The sequence below is a fragment of the Artemia franciscana genome, chromosome 16 (assembly GCF_032884065.1).
Source record: "Artemia franciscana chromosome 16, ASM3288406v1, whole genome shotgun sequence".
Lineage (NCBI taxonomy): Eukaryota > Metazoa > Arthropoda > Branchiopoda > Anostraca > Artemiidae > Artemia > Artemia franciscana.
Window position 1 is genome coordinate 19,510,228 of NC_088878.1, and position 25,322 is coordinate 19,535,549.

At 38.7% G+C, this 25,322-nt stretch overlaps 1 protein-coding gene and 1 pseudogene across 6 annotated transcripts in view; both read right to left on the bottom strand.

The window, feature by feature from the left end:
- Window positions 1–25,322, bottom strand: part of LOC136037180 (serine/threonine-protein phosphatase 2A regulatory subunit B'' subunit alpha-like) — a 317,624-nt gene that overhangs the window by 106,374 nt on the left and 185,928 nt on the right. The gene's annotated exons all lie outside the window — the stretch shown is intronic.
- LOC136036857 (cytochrome c oxidase subunit 1-like) lies at window positions 1,347–1,971 on the bottom strand (annotated as a pseudogene).

A 25,322-nucleotide genomic window follows, 5' to 3' on the forward strand; every position in this document is an offset into this window, starting at 1 on the left:
TTGTGTGTCAGGTTTTGTACATGATTTTGAAGTTTATCAAGGGAAGGGCACTCTTGTTGAAGATGTCATAGAGCCATATCTTGGAGTCAGAGGCAAAATAGTCTTATGTCTGATAAGTACCTTGTCAGAGAAAATGAATTACAACATTTATTTTGAAAAATGGTTTTCAAGCTTGAAACTAACGAGTTTGCTCAAAATCAAAGGATTCCCTTGTATTGGTACGTTGAATAAATCACGACTGAAGGGCAGCCCACTCCTCACAGATGGTGAAATGAAGAAACGAGAGAGAGGAACTTTAGATTACAGGGCTGATACTCATTCCGGCGTTATTGTAGTGAAATGGTTAGATAACAATACGGTTTGCTTGGCTTCGACGTATGCAGGAATAACACCACAGGATGTGTGCAGACGCTGGAACGTCAAGGATAAATCCATCCTTATAAATCCATCCGAACGTCAAGGATTGAAGTTTCAATGCCAGTCCCTGTTTATGATTACAACCGTCATATGGGTAGCACAGATTTAGCGGACATGCTGGTGGAGATGTGCCGAACTCATCTTCGGACACGAAAATGGTGTATGAGAACCTTCTAGTGGCTTATTGACACAGCAGTATGCAATAGCTGGCTTCTTTTCAGGTCATACATCAAAGCGCTGACTTTAAGGAGAGACGAACCGATGATCTTGAGAACCTTCAGGTCTGAAGTTGCTGCAGGGTTGTATGCCTCGGCGCGTGTGATGCCCAACTTAAACGTGGTAGACCATCCGCAGATGTCGAAGCAAGTCCCAGCCCCATTCGAAGTCGCAACCGAATCCAATTGGCAATATCTGCTCAAGCTGATGGACTTGATCACTGGCCAAAAAAGACTGACAAGCAGACCCGCTGCAAAGAGTGCAAATAAGGATATACCACCTTTGAATGCAAAGTATGTGACCTTCCACTGTGCCTTACTCCCAAAAGCAATTGTTTTAAAGCCTTTCACACCAAGTGAAATTGCCCCTTTTTTATATATTTGAGAGACTAATGTTGTATTTTCACAACTTGAAAATTGGCAAGTTTGAATAAATCATGCTAACAAAATTTTTTTGTCAATTGTCTGACCTAGAGATCATATGGGAAGCGTTGAAGATTTTTCCTGGTATTTGTTCTTATAGTGGCCTGTCAGGGGTTAATTCCCGTAGGAATTACAATAATTATAGTTGCAGCAGTAAAATATGCTCGAGTGTCCACATCCATTCCCACAGTAAATATATGATGGGCCCAAACAACAAAACCAAGAATACCAATAGCAAGTATAGCATAGATCATACCTAATGTACCAAACGCTTCCTTCTTACCTCTTTCTTGACTAATAATATGGGATACTATTCCGAATCCAGGTAAAATTAAAATATATACTTCAGGATGCCCAAAAAATCAAAATAAATGTTGATAAAGGATTGGGTCTCCACCACCTGCGGGATCAAAGAAAGAAGTATTTAAGTTACGATCAGTTAATAATATAGTAATAGCCCCGCTAGGATTAGAAGTAACAGGAGGAGAAGAACGGCCGTAATTCCCACTGCCTAAATAAAAAGAGTTATACGATCAATAGATATTGATTGAGGCCATATATTAATGATAGTAGTGATAAAATTCATATCTCCTAAGATGGAAGAAACTGCAGCTAAATGAAGTGAAAAAATAGCTAAATCTAAAGAAGGTCTGGCATGAGCAATGGCCGAGGAAAGAGGGGGATATACTGTTCATCCAGTTCCTGCACCTCTTTCTACCATAGATCTGGCTAAGAGAAGAGTTACGGATGGTGGAAGTATCCAAAATCTTAGATTATTTAATCGGGGAAATGCTATATCCGGGGCCCCTAATATAATGGGTACCAGTCAGTTACCAAATCCCCCAATCAAGATTGGTATAAACATGAAAAAAATTATAATAAATGCATGAGCTGTGACAATGACATTATATACTTGTTCGTCAACAATCAGGGAACCTGGTTGACCTAATCCTACTCGAATAAGTATTCTTAAAGAAGTCCCAACTATACCCGCTCAAGCCCCAAAAATAAAGTATAAAGTTCCAATATCCTTGTGATTTTTAGAATGAAATCAACGTTGCATAAGTGAAGTGGCCGATTATAGGTGCTAAATTGTAAATTTAGTTAAGGATTATTCCCTTTACTATGTTCAATTTATGGCTCAGTAGTATAAAAAAAAATTTATAAGATTGCAAATCTTGAGTTGTTTCTAACCTGGGCCTAACTAATTAAAAATTATTTTCATTGCAAGTGGGATAACCTGTATATAAGTGTTTTGTGCATGTAAGATTTTGATTCTTGAAGAGAAATTTACATTTCATATATAATAAGTAAAGATGAGGTGCCTGATAAAAAGGATTACGTTGATACTGTAATTATGTAGATAATACCCACATCTATGTTAAGCGTAAATTAGTAAAGCTTAAGAACTTCTTATTTCCAGCTTTGAAGGCTGGCAGTTTAATTAACTTAAAGTTTTATAAAAAGAATAGAGGAAGAAAAATATTAAACCCTATCGATAGAATACCCAGGATCTCTATTTGCTTAGACTTTACCTCTGAGGGGAACAAAAAAGATCTTATAGCAATTTTAAAATGGAAATATACTGAGAGACATGAAGATATAACAAGGGCTAATACAAGGATAGGAGGTAGAATATTTATTTCCAGAGATATTCACTTAATAAAAATCTCAAGAAGGGAGGTAGTCCGGCTAACGAGAGAAGATTGAATGAAATCAAAGCTTTATAAATTAATCTGGCATTATTATTCATTTGGGCGAGGGAGTATTTCCCCTTTTGTTGCAGTAAAATTACTGCAAAATATAGGATAACCAAATAAGTTATATAATAAATTAATATTAGGAAAAATCTACTTATATTAACTATTAACCAGGATAAATGTCTAACAGAGGAAAACGCTATAATCAGCCGAAGGTTGGATTGGTTCATTCCCCCTAACCCGCCAATCAATGCTCTAAAAAAATAAAAAAAAAGAATTTGTAAAATGTATTATAACCAGTCCGAGTAGAGGTCCAATTTTCTGAAAAGTTATTAAAAGAGATAAGACCCTTCAAGACATAGACTTAGAAATACTTACTAGTCATATATGGAACGGGGCCGCACCGATCTTAATTAGTAAGGCAAAAGGAATTAAGAATGAAAATGATTGATTCAGAATACTCGCTAAAAAGATGACTGAGGCTACTGATTGGATTAGAAAATATTTTAATCTACTTTCCTTTCTTTCTTCAATTATAATAGGGATAAAGCTTAAGGAATTTATTTCCATTCTAAGCCACAAACCTAATCAGGAATGAGAGGACACTATAAAAATATAAGAAAAAAATAGGCATAACCACTTAATCATTCAAAGAGAGATTGCTCTATCATTGGGGTATGAGCCCAGTAGCTTATTTTAGCTTACTCTTTAACACCTGCATGGGAGAAGAACCCCCCCCCCCCACCCGAGGTTACGCTTCAGAATGAAGCGTAACGGGGGAGGGAGTTCTTCTCCTAGGTTAACCGTAATAAAATAACTCTATTCTATTTTAATAATAGACAATATCTGACTTACACTAAATATTCATTTTTTTCTCCAATTATTGAACATTTTCACATCTATACACGATTAAGGTAAATAGACTTTCCATATCCTTTTTTTTCTAAAATAAAACAAAATCATCCAATTCTCATCTTTCGGAGAGAGATTAGGGGTGACTAATCCTATAAGGAGGTGACTTAGTCGAAGGAGGAAGTAGTCTAAGTTACCTCCTATAAGGAGGTGACTTAGACTTCAGTAATCAAATTCAGTAATCAATTACTGATTACTGAATTATAAGGAGGTCTCTTACTAGTCTGTCTGTCTGCCTGTATGGGTGTCTGTCCTTCTGTCTGTCCTGTATGTCTGGTCTGTCTGTCTTTCTGTCTGTCTATTTGTCTGGTCTGTCTGGATGTCTTTCTTTTTCCGTCTGTCTGTCTGTCTGTATGTCTTGTCTGTTTGGTCGGTATGTCTGTCTGTCTGTCTGTCAGGTTGTTTGTCTGTCTGGTCCGTCTAGTCTGTCTGTCAATATGTCCGTCTGTCCGGTCTGTCAGTCTGTCTGTCTGGCCCGTCTTGTCTGTGTGGTGTGGTCTGTATGGTCTGTCTGTCTGTCTGTCTGTTTGTGTGTCTGACTGTCTGTGTGTCTGACTGTCTGTCTGTCTGTCTCTCTGTTCGTCTGTCTGTTTGTCTCGTCTGTTTGGTCTATCTGCACGGCCTGTCTGTCCAGTGTGTCTGTCTGGTCTGTCTTTCTGTCTGTCTGTCTGTATGGGTGTCTGTCCTTCTGTTTTTCCTGTATGTCTGGTCTGTCTGTCTTTCTGTCTGTCTCTTTGTCTGGTCTGTCTGGCTGTCTTTCTTTTTCCGTCTGGTCTGTCTGTCAATATGTCTGTCTGTCCGGTCTGTCAGTCTGTCTGTCTGGCCTGTCTTGTCTGTGTGGTGTGGTCTGATGGTCTGTCTGGTCTGTCTGTTTGTGTGTCTGTCTATCTGTCTCTCTATTCGTCTGTCTGTTTGTCTCGTCTGTTTGGTATGTCTGCCCGGTCTGTCTGTCCAGTGTGTCTGTCTGGTCTGTCTGTCGGTCTAACTGCCTGTCTGTCTTTCTGTCTTTGTGGTCTTGTTGGTCTGTCTTTTCTGTCTGTCCGTCTGGTCGGTCTGGTCTGGTCTGACTAACAAAACAGACGAACAGAGGGACAAAAAGACAGATAGACCAGATAAAAAGACCAGACAGACAAAACAAATAGTCAGACCGGAAAGACAAACCAAACAGAGAGACGAACACAGAGAGACAGAGACAGACAGACAGACAGACAAACACACACACAGACAGACAGACAGACCAAACAGACCAAAGAGACCAGACAGACAGACAGACAGATCAGATTTACAAACAAGACAGACAGACAGACGGACAGAAAGACAGAGAGACAGATAGACCAGAAAAACAGAAAAACCAGACATACAGGACAGACAGAAAGACAGACAGACAGACAGACAGAAAGACAGACCAGACAGACTGGACTAGACAGACAAAACAGACCAGACAGAAGGACTGACAGACAGATAGAAAGATCAGACAGACAGACATACAGACAAGACACACAAACCAGACAGACAGACGGACAGAAAGACAGACATACAGACAGACGGACAAGCCAGACAAACAGACCAAACAGAAGGGCTGAAAGACGGAGAAACCAGACAGAAAGGAGAGACAGAAAGACGGACAGACATGCAGACAGACAGAAAGAAAAACGAGACATACAGACCAGACAAACCAGACAGATAGACCGACCAGAAAGACCAGACAGACAAAACAGATGAGACCGACAAACCAGACAGACAGACCAAACAGACCAAGACGAAGAGACAGACGAACAGACAGACAAAACAGACCAGACAGACAGACAGACAGACAGACACACCAGACAGATAGACCAGACAGACAGACAAACAGACAGACAGAAAGACCATAAAAACAGACAGACAGATCAGACAGACAGACAGACAAGACAGATAGACCTGAGAGACATACAGACAGACCAGACAGACTGGACCAGACAGACAAAACAGACCAGACAGACAGACGGACAGAGAGACAGACACGCAGACAGACAGACAGAAAGACAGAGAGACAGACACACCAGACAGAAAGACAGACAGACAGACCGAACAGACAGACAGAATGACAGACATACCAGACGAACTAGCACACAGCAAAGACAAGATAGACAAGACATACCAACAGAAAGACAGACAAGACAGACAGACACACAGACACACAGACAGACCGAAAGACAGACTGACCAGACATACATTTAGACAGAAAGACAGACAGACCAGACAGACAGACAAACAGACAGACAAATAGACCAAATCAATTCGTTCAAGCAAGGACATATCACACAGGCTAATGACCTAAAAAAAGAAAGTTTCTGAAGAGAAAATTAAGAAAGGCAGTTTCTTAGTATTACAATAGTAAGGTCAAGGATCTGTATTCTAACAAGTCCAAACAATGGTACAGGAAAATTAACAAGATTTGCGGAAAAAACCCTGTTGAAGTCAATTTTCATCTCCCTTAGCCCCCTTACAACATAGCCAACGATTCAAACCTGCATCTTGCGTCCTTCGTATAAAGTCCCCCCCCCTTTCACTGGCTCAGGTCAAACTATTCCTCCCTCCACCTCTTTCCCCCAAATTTCTCTCTCTTATGTTATAAATAAAATCCGAAAGTTCAAAAAATCAAGTACTTGCCCATTAGACATCCCAATTGACTTGATTAAAGCCTTTTCAGCCGCAATTGCTGGACCTTATCTGATATTTTTAGCCAAATTACAAAATCTGGTAAATTCCCAAGTTGCTGGAAACTAGGTTTTATAAAACCCATCCCAAAGAAATCTTCAAGTCTGACTATAACCAACAAGCGTCCTATTAAATTCACTCCAGTTTTTTCTAAGCTTTACATAGGGTTCCTTTGTGATTGGCTTAAAATTAAAATTATAACAAACATTGAAATCCGAAAGTAATTTAAGAAAAACTTCCACCGCCCATTATCTTGTACACTTGATTCACACAATCCTAAGTGAACTAGAGAAACCAAATGTTTGGCTAAACCTGGTTCTAGTCAATTTCCAAAAAGCGTTTTACTTAGTTGACCACACTATCCTAATTTGTTTACTGCATGATAACTTTGAAATTGACCCACTCTTAGTAAATATTGTCTGTCTGTTTTTCTGGTCTGTGTGTCTGATCTGTATGTCTGTCTGTCTGATCTTTTGTCTGTCTGTCTGTTCTGTCTGTCTGATCTGTCTTCTGTCTTTCTTGTCTATCTATCTGTCTGTCTGTCTGTCAGTCTTTTTGTCTGGTCTGTTTTGTCTGTATGGTCCGGTCTGTCTAGTCTGTTTGTCTGTCTGTCAGGTCTGACTGGTCTGTCTGTCTGTCTGTATATATGTCTGTTTTTCTGTCTCTCCTGTATTTCTGGTCTGTCTGTCTTTCTGTTTGTCTTTGTGGTCTCTCTCGTCTGTCTGTCCGTTTGTCTGTCTGTCTGTCTTTCTGTCCGTCAGTCTGTCTGTCTTTCTTTCTCGTTTGTGTGTTTGGTCTGTCTGTTTTTCTGTCGGTCTGTCTGGTCTGTCTGTCTGTCTTTCAATCTGTCTGTCTCTCTAGTCAGTCTGTCTGTCTGTCTCTCTGTCTGGTCTGTCTGTGTTTCTGTCTGTCTGTCTGTGTGTCTCTCTGTTCGTCTGTCTGTTTGTTCTATCCGTCTGGTCTGTCTGTCTGGTTTGTCTGTCTAGTCTGTCTGTCTTTCTTTATGTCTTTGTGGTCTGTCTTTTCTGTCTATTCTGTTTGTTTGGTCTGTCTGTTCTGTCTGTCTGTTTGTCTTTCTGCCCGTATGTCTGTCTGGTTTTTATGTCTAGTCTGTCTGTCTTTCTGTCTGTCTGTCTTGTCTGTCTGTCTGTCTCGTCTGTCTCTCTGATCTGTCTTTATTGTCTGTTTTTCTGTCTGCTTGTTTATCTGTCTGTCAGTATGTCTGTCTGGTCTGTTTTGTCTGTCTGGTCCGGTCTGGTTAGTCTGTTTTTCTGTCTTTCCGGTCTGACTAGTCTGTCTGTCTGTCTGGTCTGTCTTTCTACCTGTCTGTCTGTGTGGGTGTCTGTCCTGTATGTCTGGTCTGTCTGTCTTTCTGTCTGTCTGTTTGTCAGGTCTGTCTGGCTGTCTTTCTTTTCCCGTCTGTCTGTCTGTCTGGTTTCTCTGGTCTGTTTGGTATGTATGTCTGTCAGGTTGTTTTTCTGTCTGTCTGTCTGGTCCGTCTGTCAATATGTCTGTCTGTCTGGTTCATCTGTCTGTTTGTCTGGCCTGTCTTGTCTGTGTGGTGTGTTCTGTATGGTCTGTCTGGTATGTCTGTCTGTCTGTCTGTCTTGTCTGTCTGTCTGTTTAAGTGTCTGTCTGTCTGTCTCTCTGTTCGTCTGTCTGTTTGTCTCGTCTGTTTGGTCTGTCTGCACAGTCTGTCTGTCCAGTGTGTCTGTCTAGTCTGTCTGTCGGTCTATCTGTCTGTCTTTCTGTCTGTCTTTTTGGTCTTGCTGGTCTGTCTTTTCTGTCTGTCCGTCTAGTCTGTCTGGTCTGGTCTGATTAACAAAACAGACGAACCGAGAGACAGAAAGACAGACAGACCAGACAAAAAGACGAGACAAACAAACCAGATAGACAGACCGGAAATACAAACCAAACAGAGTGACGAACAGAGAGATAGAAAGACAGACAGAAAGACAGACAAACACACAGACAGACATGACAGACAGACAGACAGACAGACAGACTAAACAGACCAGACAGACCAGACAGACAGACAGACCGTCCAAATATACAAAAAAGACAGACAGACAGACGGACGGACAGAAAGACAGACAGACAGATAAACCAGAAAAACAGACAGACAGAAAAACAGACAGACCTGACATACAGGACAGACAGAAAGACAGACAGACAGACAAACAGACAAGACAGACTGGACCATACAGACAAAACAGACCAGACAGACAGACTGACAGACAGATAGACAGATCAGACAGACAGACATTACAGACCAGACATACAAACCAGACAGACAGACAGACGGACGGACAGAAAGACAGACATACAGATAGACGGACAAGCCAGACAAAAAGACCAAACAGAAGGACAGAAAGACCAGACAGACATGACAGACAGATAGACGGACAGACAGACAGAAAGACAAACCAGACATACAGACCAGACAGACCTGATAGACAGACAGACCAGACAGACCGGACCAGACAGACAAAACAGACGAGACAGACAAACAAGACAGACAAACAAGACAGACAGACCAAACAGACCAGACGAACAGACAGACGAACAGAAAGACAAACAAACAGACAGACAGACATACAGACATACAAACCAGACAGAAAGACAGACGGACAGAAATACAGACAGGCAGACATACCAGACAGACCGAACCAGACAGACAAAACAGACCAGACAGACAGACGGACAGAGAGACAGACAGACCAGACAGAAAGACACACAGACAGACAGAAAGGCAGACAGACCAGACAAACAGTTAGACAGAAAAACAGACAGACCAGTCAGAAAGGACAGACAGACAGACAGACAGACAGAAAGACAGACCAGAGAGACAGACCAGACAGACCGGACCAGACCAGACAGACAAAACAGACGAGACATACAAACCAGACAGACAAACAAGACAGACAAACAAGACAGGCAGACCAAACAGACCAGACGAACAGACAGACGAACAGAGAGACAAACAAACATATATACAGACACACTAACATACAAACCAGACAGAAAGACAGACGGACAGAAATACAGACACGCAGACAGACCAGACAGACCGGACCAGACAGACAAAACAGACCAGACAGACTGACAGACAGACAAGACAGATAGACCTGAGAGACAGACAAACAGACCAGAGAGACCGTACCAGACAGACAAAACAGACCAGACAGACAGACGGACAGAGAAACAGACAGACCAGACAGAAACACAAGACAGATAAACCAGAGAGAAAGACCGGAGAGACAGACCAAACAGACCAGACAAACAGGCAGACGAACAAAGAGACAGACAGAGAGACAGACACACAGACAGACAGACAGACAGACAGAAAGACAGACTTACAGACAGATGTACAGAAAGACAGAGAGACAGACACACCAGACATACAAACCAGACAGAAAGACAAACAGACAGACAGACAGACAGACTGGACAGACAGACAGAATCACAGACATACCACACGGACCAGCACACCACTCAGACAAGACAGACAAGACAGACCGATAGAGAGACAGACCAGACAGACAGACACACAGACACACAGATAGACAGAAAGACAGACAGACCAGACGAACAGTTTGACAGAAAGACAGACAGACCAGTCAGTAAGGACAGACAGACAGACAAAAAGACAGACCAGACAGACAGAACAGACAGAGAGACCAAACAGACCGGACCAGACAGAACGGACCAGCCAGACAAAACAGTCCAGATAGACAGACAGACAGACAGACAAGACAGACAGACTAGACAGAAAGACAGATCAGACAGAGAGACAGACAGACCAGAAAGAAAGACAGCCAGATAAGACAGACAAACAGACTAGACAGACCAGACAGATAGACCAAACAGACCACAAAGACAGACAGAAAGACAGAGAGACAAACAGAAAGACTGACAGACAGACCAGACAGACAGACCGGACGGACAGACTAAACAGACCAGACAAACAGACAGACGAACAGAGAGACAGACAGACAATCCAGACAGAGAGACAGACAGAGAGGCAGACAAACAGAAGGACAGACTGACAAAAAAGACAGAAGACATACAGACCAGACATACAAACCAGACAGACAGACAGAAAGACGGACAGAAAGACAGACAGACCAGACAGACCAGACAAACAGACCAAACAGACAGAAAGACAGACAGGCCAGACAGAGAGGAAAGACAGACATACAGACAGACAGAAAACAGACCAGACAGACAGACCAGACAGACAGACCAGACAGACCGTACCAGACAGACAAAACTGACCAGACAGACAGACAGACAGACCAGACAGACGGACAGAAAAACAGACAGACAGACAGACCAGAAAGACAGAGAGACAAATCAGACAGACATACAGACAGACAGACAGACCAGACAGATAGACATGACAGATAGACAAAACAGACCAGACAGGCAACAGACAGAGAGACAGACAGACAGACAGACCAAACAGAAAGATCAGACTGACAAACCAGACAAACAGACCGGAAAGACAGACAAGACAGAAAGACCAGACAGACAAACCAGACAGACAAACCGGACAGACAGACCAAACAGACCAGAAAAACAGACACACGAACAGAGAGACAGATCGACAGACACACAGACAGACAGACAGACAGATGGACAGAAACAAAGACAGACAAACACACTAGACATACAAACCAGACAGAAAGACAGACAGACAGACAGACAGATTGACAGACAGACCAGACGGACCAGCACAAAACACAGACAGAACAGACCAGACAGACCGACAGACACACAGATAGACAGACCGGACAGACAGACAGATTGACAGACAGACCAGATGGACCAGACAGACAGCAGACAGACAAACAGACAGACAGACAGACCAAATCAATTTGTTCAAGCAAAGACATATCACACAGGCTAATGACCTAAGAAAGTTTCTGAAGAGAAAATTAAGAAAGGCAGCTTCTTAGTATTACAATAGTAAGGTCAAGGATCTGTACTCTAACAAGCCCAAACAATGGTACAGGAAAATTAAAGAGATTTGCGGAAAAAAACCCTGTTGAAGTCAATTTTCATCTCCCTTAGCCCCCTTACAACATAGCCAACGATTCCAACCTGCATCTTGCGTCCATCGTACAAAGCCCCCCCCCCCTTTTCACTGGCTCAGGTCAAACTATTCCTCCCTCCACCTCTTTCCGCCAAATCTCTCCCTCTTATGTTATAAATAAAATACGAAAGTTCAAAAAATCAAGTTCTTGCCCATTAGATATCCCAATTGACTTGATTAAAGCCTTTTCAGTCGCAATTGCTGGACCTTATCTGATATTTTTAACCAAATTACAAAATCTGGTAAATTCCCAAGTTGCTGGAAACTAGGTTATATAACACCCATCCCAAAGAAATCTTCAAGTCTGACTATAACCAACATGCGTCCTATTGCACTCACTCCAGTTTTTTCTATGTTTTACGAAAGGTTCCTTTGTGACTGGCTTAAAATTAAAATTATACTACGCATTGACATCCGATAGTTTGGTAATTTGAGAAAAACTTCCACGGCCCGTTTTCTTGTACACTGGATTCACGCAATCCTAAGTGAACTAGGGAAACCAAATGTTTGGCTAAACCTGGTTTTAGTCAATTTCCAAAAAGCGTTTTACTTAGTTGACCACAATATCCTAATTCGATTACTGCATGATAACTGTGAAATTGACCCACCCTTAGTAAATATTGTTATATCGTTCCTTTGAAATAGTTCACAAGTTGTAAAATACAAAAATACCTTCTCTAACCCCCTCCCTAGGTACTGTGGAATACCACAAGGAACTTTATTGGGACCACTATTATTTCTTGTCATGATTAACGAAATTGGCAAGGAATTCCCCAAAAGATGGAAATATGTGGATGACTTGTCGATCCTTGAAGTATATCATAGGAATATTAAAAGTGATCCCGTTGAAATCCTAACCCAATGGTAGGGTGAATCTAAGAATATAAATATGAAAGTAAATCCCACTAAGTCACAGATAATGACGATCAACTTCTTGAAATCTACTCCTGCTTTTTGCGACCCGATCCTATGCGAAATACTAGTGAAACATGTCAAGCTTATTAGTGTCACAATTTCTAATGATCTTAAGTGGGATTAACTAAAAAAAAAACAAGTTTATTTAGCTGAAAGTAAGGAGCGACATTAAAACATAAAACGAACAGAAATTACTTCGTATATGAAAGGGGTTGCTTCCTTATCAACACCCCGGTCTTTACGCTAAAGTTTGACTCTTTCTCTTAACTCTACTTTTTGAAAAAGTAAACAACTTTAGCGTAAAGAGCGGGGCGTTGCTGAGGAAGCAGCCTCTTTCATATACGAAGTAATTTCTGTTCGTTTTAAGTTTTAATGTCGCTCCTTTCTTTCAGCTAAAAAATAAGTTTTGATCGAATGATTTAAAAAAAAGGAACGGTGGAGGAAGCCTAGTTGCCCTGCGATTTATGGTTACTTGAGACAACTAGAACTTTTAATTTTTTACGAATATTTTTATTAGTAAAAGATAGGCATAACTTATAAAATAGCTTACGTAACGAACTTTTATAATATCATGTTTTTATTACATATATGAGGGGTTCACCCCCTCGTCAGTACCTTGCTCTTTACAATAAAGATTTAATTTTGTCCCAATTCATTAAGAATAACCCCTGAATAACAAAAGCTGTAAAATAAATAGTTGAAATCACTAAAAATACTTTAGCGTAAAGACCGAGGTATTAAAAGGAGGTGAGCCCTTCATATGTCTAATAATTTCTGTTTTTTTTAAGTTTTAATGCTGCTCCTTAATTCCAGTTGAAAAAACTTTTCATATTTGTTTTTTCATTGTTTTTTTTTTAATAATGCTAAAAAATCCTGCGCTCTCTTCATGGAAATTTCCTTCCCCCATGACAAATTCCTCTATGGAAAGTTCCCCCAACACATCCCCCTCTTGTCAACTCCTCCCTCAATCGGAAAATCCCCCTGAAAACGTCTGTACACTTCCCAATAAGCATTACTATATGTAGGCACTGGTCAAAATTTGTAAGTTATAACCCCTCCCACGGGGACTGTGGGGGAGTAAGTCGTCCCCAAAGACATAGTTATAAGGTTTTTCGACTACGCTGAATAAAATGGCTATCTCAGAATTTTTATCCGTTGACTTTGAGAAAATAATTAGCGTGTGAGGGGGCCTAGGTGCCCTCTAATTTTTTCAGTCACTTTAAAAGGGTACTAGAACTTTTCATTTCCGTTAGAACGAGCCCTCTTGCAAGATTCTGGGACCAATGGGTCGATACGATCACCCCTTGGAAAAAAACAACAAACAAATAGGGTTCTCTAATACGCTGAAACTGATGGTGTGATTTTCATTAAGATTCTATGACTTTTAGCGGGTGATTCCCCCTATTTTCTAAAATGAGGTAAATTTTCTCAGGCTCGTAACTTTTGACGGGTAGGACTAAACTTGATGAAACTTATACATTTAAAATCAGCATCAATATTGTTAAACAAGCAAATGTTTCACTATCAATTTTTAAGCTGCTAAACAAATTTAACTGTCTTAAGATACATTCCCTCCGTCTTTACTTATCCTTTATCAGGCCGTTATTGGAATATGCATGTCCCGTCTGGCATTCGCAAATTTCAAATGAACTTAGTGACAAAATCGAGTCGGTCCAAAAGCGTTCGCTCAGGATCATTTACAAAGAAGGCAAAATTCTATACTCTTTCCTCCTTAAAGCTGCAGGCATTACCACCTTAAAAGAAAGGAGGGGAAAAATTTCCCTGGACTTCTGACTTCCTCGGTCAGCCTCCCTTAGCCATCCCAACTTACTCTCCGATCCATGCTGTTACAAAAAGGTTTCGTAAAAGTTTTAAACCCTTTATTCTGGAACACCTTAATAATAATTCGTGATTATGACTTGCCAAATTCCCCTTTTCCTCTATTGCCGTTTTTATTTTTTTGATTTACTGCAATGTTTCTGTAATTTAATTGTTAAGTTTACAGATATGCTCTTTATCTTTGATGATTTTGCTTTTTGAAATTCTTTTTAATTTTAAGTGTTTGACTCAATGTACTGTTTTGAATTTTTTTTTTCTTAGCTTTTACTGACATATAAAGCGAATTCGGCTCTAGGTGATAGTCTTTTGAAAATAAATTTTGTCTTATCTATCTTATCCTTTATTACCGAACGTTTAACACAATGAACTATTGATTCATCCTCAACATGAGTTTGCATATTCGTAAAATAGGGAAAGGATAACTGTAATCAGAGATTTGTATGCCAATTTTGCAGATATATACTGAACCGGCTGAAGATAAATAATTTTTGTTCGTTTTAAGTTTCGACTTCACTTTTTACATTTTAGGAAAGCTTTGCTTTTTGCTGTTAATTGGGAAAATCAGCAACGAATAATTGATCAAATTAACAAGTTTGTTTAAAAAAAAGTGTAAAAAAGAAAAAAGAATTGATGACACAAGAAAAATTTTGGGAGGGGCCTAAGGCCACCGTGCCCTCCTTCTGGATCCACCCCTTACTAAGACACTTATTCTTACTTTCCACCACGTTTACAAATCCGCTCATCGCTCTAACCGGTGTACTGAGAAATATCATGGATCTTAGTTCTCGAAGAAATCATTTATGGTCTACACGAGTCCGAACTGTCATGATCGTCAAGAAGTTTATTTTTATACCTTGGACACATTTTATATTTTACAAAGGGAGGATGGAGCGGGTAGTCGGGTTTTTTATGTGTTATTCCGCAATTGTCATGACTTAAACAAACGAATTGATTTGATTTTGGTTTTGATTAAATAAAAAGAAACAAGTTTCTTCAACTGAAAGTAAGGAGTGACAATAAAGCTTAAATTGAACAGAAATTATTCCGTATATGAAAGGACTTGTCCCCTCCTCAACGCCTCACTCTTTATGCTAAAGTTTGACTCTTTCACAACTCTACTTTTTGAAACAATAAAAAACTTTAGCGTAAAGAGTGAGGCGTTGAGGAGTGGACAACCTTTTTCATATACGGAGTAATTTCTGTTCGTTTTAGGCTTTAATATCGCTCCTTACTTTCAGTTGGAAAAACTTATTTCTTTCTATTTAATTTCTGAACGTTTTTGAATTAATATATGTTTAATTTTGGCTCACCGCACATAAATTATTAAAACAAATTTGCATATAATTTTTTTTGCTAAATGGCTTTCTCATAGTTTTGATCGAAATATTTTGATAAAAAAAAAGAGGTGGGGGAGAAGGCCTAGTTGCCCTTCATGTTTTGGTTACTTAAAAATGCAGCTAAAACTTTTTGATTTCCTATGAACGTTTTTATTAGTAATAAATATACGTAATCTACAAATTAACTTGCGTAACGAACATCTATGTTTGTATATTTTTATTTCATATATGAGGGGGCTCGTATATTTTCATTATGTATATGAGGGAATTTGCCCCCTCGTTAATACCACACTTTTTACACTAAAGCTTGAATTTTGTCCCAATTCCTTAAGAATGACCCATGAATCTCAAAGGCCGTGGAAAAAATAGTTAAAATTACTAAAAATACGTTAGCGTAAAGAGCAAGGTATTGAGGAGGCAACGAACACCCTTATATACGTAATAATTTCTGTTCATTTTAAGTATTAATGTTGCTCCTTACTTCTAGTGAAAAAAAAAGTCATGGAATTTTTTCCCTGATGATAAATTCTTGCATGGGAAGATCATGCGACGTAACCCCCTCACTTCAGCCCACCCAACCGTCCCCCCAACGCAAAAAGTCCCCCTGAAAATGGCTGGACGTTTTCCAATAATAATTACTATATGTAAACAATGGTCAAAGTTTGTAACTTGCAGTCCCTCCCCTGGGGACTGTGGTGGATGACGTTGTCCCCAAAGACATAGTTATTAGGTCTTTCAGCTATGCTGATCATAATGGCTAACTCAAAATTTTGATCCGGTGACTTTGGGAAAAAATGAGCGTGTGAGGGGGCGTAAATACCCTCCAATTTTTCGTTAACTTAAAAAGGGCACTAGAACTTTTATTATCCGTTAAAATGAGACCTCTTGTGACTTTCTAGGACCACTGGGTCAATACAATCACCCCTTGAAAAAAAACTAATAAACTCACATCCGTGATCTGTCTAATGGAAAAAATACAAAATTCCACATTTTCATAGATAAGAGCTTGGAACTTCTACAGTAGGATTCTCTGATACGCTGAATCTGACGCGGTGTTTCCAACTATTTTTTAAAATAAGGCAAATTTTCTCAGGCTCATAATTTTTGACCGGTAAGACTAAACTTCATGAAACGTATATATTTAAAATCAGCATAAAAACACGATTTTTTTAATGTAACTTTTTAAGAGTTACGGTTATTATTGAGTCAGGTCGCTACTTACTACAGTAAGGTTACCACGAACTGTTTGTTTAATCTGATTTCGATTTTCTACGATATTGATCGGCATAGAACTGATTGGTGTAAATCAGACATGAGTGGAAATCGAAGTTTCTGTTCAATTAATAGAGTATTGAACGGGATCCACCGATATCACTGTCATTTTTGAACTGGAACAAACAAGGAATCCTATTTTGAACCAATGCGCCCTGTCATTGTGTATGCATATGCATGGCGGATTTTATAAATTGTAGTAGATGTGTCAAATTCGAACCAGGAAAATGGTGAAATGGTCTTTGAGTGAATGAAAGTGATTGCATAGCTTTTACTAATATTACTGTTAACAGGTCACTGTCACTAACAAACTTCTAACTCAGTTTCTCATAGCCGTCATAAATGCGCATGCGAATTAAGAGTGCACAGGCGCACTAGTCCAAAATTAAGATCCATTAGTATTCCAAAAATGAGACTTGTGGGACTTCAATCGCGACCCTAAATAAAAAAAAATAGTGCTATCCAACGTTTTCTTAGGAAAACATATTTATAAATGTTTTTAGTTATCGTTGCTACTGACGCTAATGCTTTTTAAGCATCATTTTAGTTTCTGCAGGACAACAACCAGCATTTTCTCCAGGAAGAAAACTATCCTTTTTTCGCAAGCGACAATAGCATACTGCAAGAATAATGGCAAGGACCCAAATAAGAACTACAATAATAGCTATAGCTACTATAGTAGCAACCCAATTATGCTGAATAACTGTTTGAGTCTATGTTCAAGATGAGTGACACTGTAGGGCTGGTTCACCGATTCCTTTTTGGGAGGCAAAGACGGTGGATTCATCAGCTGGGGTTTCACCGGATTATGTGCAAGCTCGCTGGTTGTGCTGCAAAGTTGCTGGCTCCAAGCTTCCCCACTCGGTGCACATTTAATTGCATTCATACCAATGAATCGTATTCCTATGGTTTCATCTTCAGCTATGGAACTGCAGAGAGTATTTAGGTTTGAACCATTGGAACAATTAATCATGCTATCAGAAATGTCACATTCAGTAAGCATTGGGAAAATTTCGGTATGGACTTGCTGGTCAATCCAGTCGATACTATTTAGGTTGCTTTCGCGTATAATTAGTTGTTTTAAATTGTTCATTTTTTGAACAATTTGAATATTTGTTGCAAGAAGCTCTACAAGGGCACTACTTCCTGTTAAGTAGAGACGCTGCAGATTTGGAGCGCAACTTTTCAGAGATTCGATATCATTTACACCTTTGACATTGAGGAGAGACAATGAGGTCAAAGTAGGTGGTAGGATTAATCGAGCAATAAAAGCATTTGTGATGGTGAGCTTGTGAATTAATTTTTCTTGAATATAATTCAGGACATTAGCTGGGAAATCTCCTTGATTTTCCTTGAGAAACGAAATACTTTCCAATTTATCCAGACTTGACGATTTTAATTCTATGTTATCCCATTTGAGGTTTTCTACACCAAGACACAGAGAACGAAGGTTTGGGCCTCTTAGAATACCAATTTTCCCTAGTTTGTTAGAACAAAGGTCAAGACTGGTAGCTGTCGGAAGTGACACTGGTGTAGTAATTTGTTGAATGTTATTTGAAGGCATTTTTAACTCTGTGAGGGATGATGGCAGATGCGCTGGGAATTCAGTCAGGTGATTTTGTGACAGATCTGGGACTTGAAGAGTCGTAAGTGACCAAAAACTTCCAGGTTCAATTAAAGCTATTTCATTGTGAGCCAAATTCAAAAATTTTAATTTTTCAATCCCGTAAAAGGTGCTAACCCGAATGACAACCAGTCTGTTCCCACTTAAGTCTGACAATTCTAGATTAGGTGTTGTCATGAACAACGTTTCTTGAATGTCAGTAATGCCGCATCCGCTAATGCTCAAGTTACTCAGTAAAGGACTGTCTATATATTTATCATGTGTAATTATTCCAAGGGTTGCGTTAAAAATTCCGAGATTATAAATATTTTCTGGCTGAAAATTTGAGGGGAAGTCCATCAAACAACTTAAAAAGGTAGGACCTGTTGCACTTCGTTTCTCAAACTGGCAATATGGATTATCGAGTCGGGCGTTGACAGCTAAAACTCCTCTTTGATCTAAAGCGCCAGGGTTAATTTTGTGACTCTTAGTTATCGTAGAAATGCTGATGGGTGATCCTTTATGAGCATCAGCTACAAGTATCTATGAAAATACCAAAATTATAGCATACCTGAAAGAAGAAAAGTGCATTTTTTGAGGATCCTAAGCCCTACAAATTTAAAAGAAAGGCTGAGGTCAGAAACGATGAAATATCCTATACCTGAATGAAGTATTCCTTGTAAAATCCACTTTTTCTATATATGAGATGTTTTATCCGTTTTTTGAATAGGTGGCACCCATACATTATGTACTATGAGACAGGTGCAATATTTATAAGATCTATAGTGAACATAGTGGTATACAGTTTGGACAAATTAATCATGTAAAAAAAAATTATTTTTGACAATAACTAACAATTATTTACCTCATAAATAAGTTTTATGTGACTACAAATTGATATCAAGTTTTGCACCAATTTTATAACAGTTCCAATGATATTTTGGTAGATTATTCCATCCTAAAAATGTTATTATTCAGCTTTGCTAACTACCTTCAGATTAAGATCTTTTGAGGGTTTACGGTACCTTAAAATTATCTACCGATTTTCAATCTTTCTCTCTTGTCGATGAATTGGTCAAAGGACAGAGATTCAATTAGAGATTTATCCAGAGGGCTTAGTTATGATCGATCAAGAGTTTATGATTCTACCATCAAGAAAAGATGACATATTCAAATGAATCAGTAAAAGAAGATTTGTGCGTAAGAATGCTGTGCACTTTGACAAAAGAATAAAAAGTAAAAGAGATGGAATTTTGATCGAAATAGTAGTTTGATCAAACAAGGAAAATTTCATATGGGGGAAGAACCTTCTGAGGAATAACCGTCTAGGGAGGGAGTAATCTGGGGGGGGGGGGGGGTTGTATTGGTCAGAGACTGTAAATACATAAACGACAAAAAAAATCATTGAGAGCCGAATTTCAAAAGGTTCTCTTTGGGCTGTGGGGTGGGAAATCATCTGGATACTATGAACAGATAAACAACTTGGAGATTTTTGTTGAAAATCAAATTCAAAACTGCGTTTCTCTTTGGGCTTATTAATGACGACCACTCTATTATTTTTAATTATACGTTTGAAAAATGGACTAGGGGATTAACTGGGACAATGCAAATACGCAAACAGGTAGATTTATGTATTCGGATAGACCTTTGGCCGGTATTTTTCTCCCTTAATAAACTATGATAACGGGAAAGTTTAACGGCGACTCCCTCAAGACGCTGTTGTTATTATTTTTCCTTAATACACAGGTCCATGTTACGTAATATGGAATACTATTTAAAAGGTGCAGGTGTTTGTTGCATAATGGAGAGGTTATTTTCTTTGATTGTTTAAAAAATCACATGGGCCAGGAAAAACCTTCAGGTGGCAACTTGTCAAGATGCAAACATAAGCGTTACGTAATAGTTTCTTTGATTGTTTAATGACCTGAGAGTGTTGGGAAAAACCTTCAAGGAATGCCTAATCCAGATGCAAACGCACGGGTTATGTAATTGGGAGTGTTTTCTTCAAGACGTTTTAAAGATATTTTTCTTCAAGGCGTTTTCCAAGACGTTTCAAGGCATTTCAAGACGTTTTTCAGAAAGTTTATTTCAAAACCTTTTCTTCAATATTTCTTTAGCCGTTACGTAATACGGAACGCTTATTTGTGTTAAGAACGTCGTATCCTCGTGTGAATTGTTTTAATTTTCTTTTATGGCACTTTTTTTCTGCTTTTTAAAGCGTTATTAATTTTCTAACCTGACCTAGACAGTTCAAGTTAGGTATTTTATTAGTGAGATGTTACATAGCATTGGCTTGAGATACTTCATTTCGTAAATCATTATTTATTGAAGATTCATCCTTAAAGAAGAAATCCAAAAGACACACATATATCATGAAATTATGAAATCGCAAAACAAAGAAATTAAAACTCAACAAACGGAAAAACAAAACGTGAAAAATCTTATAAAGGATGAAACGTAAGCAAGAATAGCACGAACTAAGGAAAGGAGTGAACCCTAGCAACAAATTTCAAAGAGAAAATTGCTATTAGAAGAAAAATTTAAGTTATGTTGAGAGATATTTATAAGGTCATTCAAATGCCTCGTTTTTTGAGCCAACACTATTTATTCCTGGTGGACAAGCGCACATTCAAATAATATTTTTTTTCATATTTTGCATAATTTGGTTAGAGGTTATGCGACATTGCAACATTGAGAGATATTTTTGAGAGCAATAATGAAAATGCTCCGTTTTTTGACTGGGCATTAGATTTCATTCCTAATTAACCAAAAAAATTCTTTAACACTTCCCACCTTAACTTTAAACTTCAGAACGTGATATTCCAAGGCAATTCACGTCACCTTGGCAAATTATAGATGACACATGGTATCCTCTGGCTCCCTTCATCATTCCAAAGGCATTTTCTAATATTTTCATGATGAGAATAAATCCATTTATTTGTGTTTTAGAAATCCATGTCCAACTGAATCCCCTTAATAGTAATTCATACTACTGTGGCAAACTGTGGATGCCACACGACACCTACTGGCACCTTTTTGCAACCTCCATCATTCCTAAGGCATTTTTCGACTATTTTCTTGTTGAAAATAATGCTTTAAATCCACGATTTCATATTTTTGCAATTTAACCCTCAGTGATACACCATGTCGATTCAAGCCGCCGTGTGCAACACTACTGCTTGCCCTCTGGAACCACCTATCATTCCTAAAACATTCCGGATATTTCCTTGTTAAAAATTGTGCTTCTTAAAAAAAAATCTATCGGTTCGTGTTTTTGCAAACCAGCCTTCTGTGATACATCATGTCATTTTGGATGTTTTGTCATTTTGGATATTTTTTATTTCAGTGATATCTAATTTCTCTCCCTCCCGCTTTCAACCCCCAGTTATAAGGGCTCCAGCTCCGATTCTTCTAGCTTCCAGCCCGGTTTAACTGATCCCAGTTACCACTATCGCGGTAAACCAGTTGATTTCTAATTTCCAGGCAAAATGGAACCACCCCTGGCTTAAACATTTATACAGTTCTTGATTATGTATTTTTCCATTTTGTGTTTTAAAATTCTCTCCGTTTTTCTTCTCTTTTTTTCTTTTCTTTTTTTTTGTACTCCGTTTTGTTCCATGTGAAAAATACGGGTAATAAATATCTTACTTACTTACTATGCCTACTCCGATCCCAGTTCAAAATCCGGCACTGTTGTGTCAGTTCCGGAGTCCCCACTTCTGCTCCCGGATTCCGATTCCACCAATTTTGGTCCATACTCTGCCTATTCCAAGATTGTGTGTGCAGCTGCCAGAGTAGTAATCTATGGCTAGCACATGGCAGCCCTTTGGCATACACTATCACACCTAAGAACATTTTTCAGGTATTTTCCAATACAAATATCTGTTTACACAAGGATTATTCGGTTAAACTTAAAACAAAATTTCCAATAGCGTTTCTTCTGATGATTCGTGGCAGTTGATACCACTCTACAAACACATAAAATTTGGTAACTGTTGTTTTTAGTTTTGATATTACTATTTACCTTCCCCTGAAGGGTCTAGGTTCAAAATTAATCCATGGATTATAAATTAAAAAGTTCAAGAATGACTAGTAGGGAGGGAAGTTCTCGAACAATAGATGATATTTATAATATACTGTCGCTTACAATTCGGTAACTAAAGGGGTTGTAAATGTGTTTTCATAAACCAAAATTGTATGAACAACAATTCCCATCCAGTAGGCATACGACGAAAAATACTTAGATTATGAACCTCTTCCAATGGTATATTGGTATCCACATCAAAACTTCTTCTATTGGGCATCTTGTCACTTCAAGCTAACTTCAACTATCAATAATAAGCTGGACCAGTTTTCTTTTTTTATACCAGCAGTCAACGTTGATGAGGAAGCTTTCATATATTTCATATATACGAAGTAATTTCTGTCCGTTTTAAGTTTTTAATGTCGCTCCTTGCTTTCAGTTAAAAAACATGTTTTTTTATTTAATTTCTGAACGCTTTTGAATCAATGGATGTTTTGGCTTTGGCTCTCCGCAGAGGAATAATTAAAACGAAATTTGTATATTTATTTTTTTGGTTAAATGGATTTCTCATAGTTTTGATCGAAGGATTTTGAGAAAAAAGGGAGCGGGAGAGGATGCCTTGTTGCCCTCCGATTTTTTGGTTACCTAAAAAGGCAGCTAGAACTTTTAATTTTTTACGAATGTATTTATTAGCAAAAGATATACATAACTTATAAATTAGCTTACGTAACGAACTTTTGTATTTCATGTTTTTATTACATACATGAGGGGTTCACCCCCTCGTCAGTACCTCGCTCTTTCCGCTCAAGCTTAAATTGTGTCCCAATTCATTAAGAATGGCCCCTGAATCCCAAAAGCCGTAGAATAAATAGTTGAAACTACTAAAAATACTTTAGCGTAAAGAGCGAGGTATTAGGAAGAGGTGAGCCCCTCATATGCGTAATAATATCTGTTCTATTTAAGTTTTAATGCTGCTCCTTACTTCTAGTTGAAAAACTTTTTCATATTTATTTTTCATTGTTTTTTTTTTTAAATAATGCTAGAAAATCCTGCGCTCCCTTCATGGAAATTTTCTTCCTCCATGACAAATTCCTCGATGGAAAACTCCCCCAACATATCCCCCTCTTCTCAACCCCTCCACCAACCAAAAAATCCCCCTGAAAACGTCTGTACACTTCCCAATAACAATTACTATGTGTAAGCACTGGTCAAAGTTTGTAACTTGTAGCCCCTCCCACAGGGACTGTGGTGGAGTAAGTCGTTCCCAAAGACATAGTTATAAGATTTTTTTGACTACGCTGAATAAAATGGCTATCTCAGAATTTTGATCCACTGATTTTGGGAAAATAATTAGCGTGGGAGGGGGCCTAGGTGCCCTCCAGTTTTTAGTCACTTAAAAAGGGCACTAGAATTTTTAGTTTCCACTAGAATGAGCCCTCTCGCAATATTTTAGGATTACTGGGTTGATACGATCACTCAAGTACTGAGTTGATTCTGTAGATAGGAGCTTGAAACTTCTACAATAGGGTTCTCTAATACGCTGAATCTGACGGTGTGATTTTCGTTAAGATTCTATCATTTTTAGGGTGTATTTCCTCATATTTCTAAAATAAGGCAAATTTTCTCAGGCTTGTAACTTTTGATCAACAACGTTAAACTTGATCAAACTTATATATTTAAAATCAACATGAAAATTCGATTCTTTTAATGTAGCTATTGGTATCAAAATTCCATTTCTTAGAGTTTTGGTTACTATTGAGTCGGGTTGCTCCTTACTACAGTTCGTTACCACGAACTATTTGAAAAGTCGGTAATGGGGTAGCCATCACACGCTACTGCTTCTGCTAGGCACATCCCCTCCGGAAATTTCTCTTGTGAGAAATCTCCGCTCGAAACTTCCAACAGTGGAAAATTGTTCCTCTCGTGTGAAATTGAACAGCCAAAGAGGAAAAATAACAAATAAAATAATGAAGAAAAAAATTAATCCTTGAACATTCTACCTAAGTTGCAAAATATAGGCAGAATGTATGGAGTAGTATTATACAGAATTTATCTTTACATTTTACTCTATTTTCGTTTCTTTTTTTCGTGTTTTTGGAGGTTGAGTTATTATAAAGGTCAAAGAAAATAATTTGAAAATACGAAATTGTTGGCGACTGTAGAAGAGTTGTCCTATGAAGATTCTAAATGAAGATCATAGGTTGGGACTAAGAAGTTCGAGCAATTAAATACCGTGGACTTGGTCTGGTACCGATCAGAGGCGTCACTAGCAATTTTTTTCCAGGGGGGGGGGATAATGGATTTGCTGACTGGCTTTTAGTTTTAACCGGCTGATTTTGTTGATACTAATTCCAAAGTTATAACAATTTGTATTCTTTACAGACTGAGAGTGACCTTCTGTCATTGATTTTACGTGATATATTTCCATCAGCCCATTCGCCTTAATAAAGAAATTAAGCTAGAACAATAGTGTCATTTCGCACCTCCATTGTACCAACTCAATTTTTTTATCTCTGACTGGCTAAAAACATCAGGGGAAGGGCGTCTCACCTTCCCTATATATGACACCCCTACCACCAACTACAGCATATGATAACAGTTCACCCCCTGCGATGGAGAGTGGGTCCACTAAGCAATTTATTAGAAGTTTTGCCCATGTGAAGTACCTTTAAGCTGAAAAAGTTATCAAACCCAGTGCACCAAAAGTATTGGTTATCATGGCCGTCTCAGAATTTTTAAGCGCTAATGACGTGGTCGTTCATGGGACAAAACCACATTGTGGTGCCGCTAAACGGCAAAGACGCCAATTTCATGTAGCAAAATCTTTTGGTGTCTTTAAAAGGGCTCTAGAACTTTTAATTTCCGTT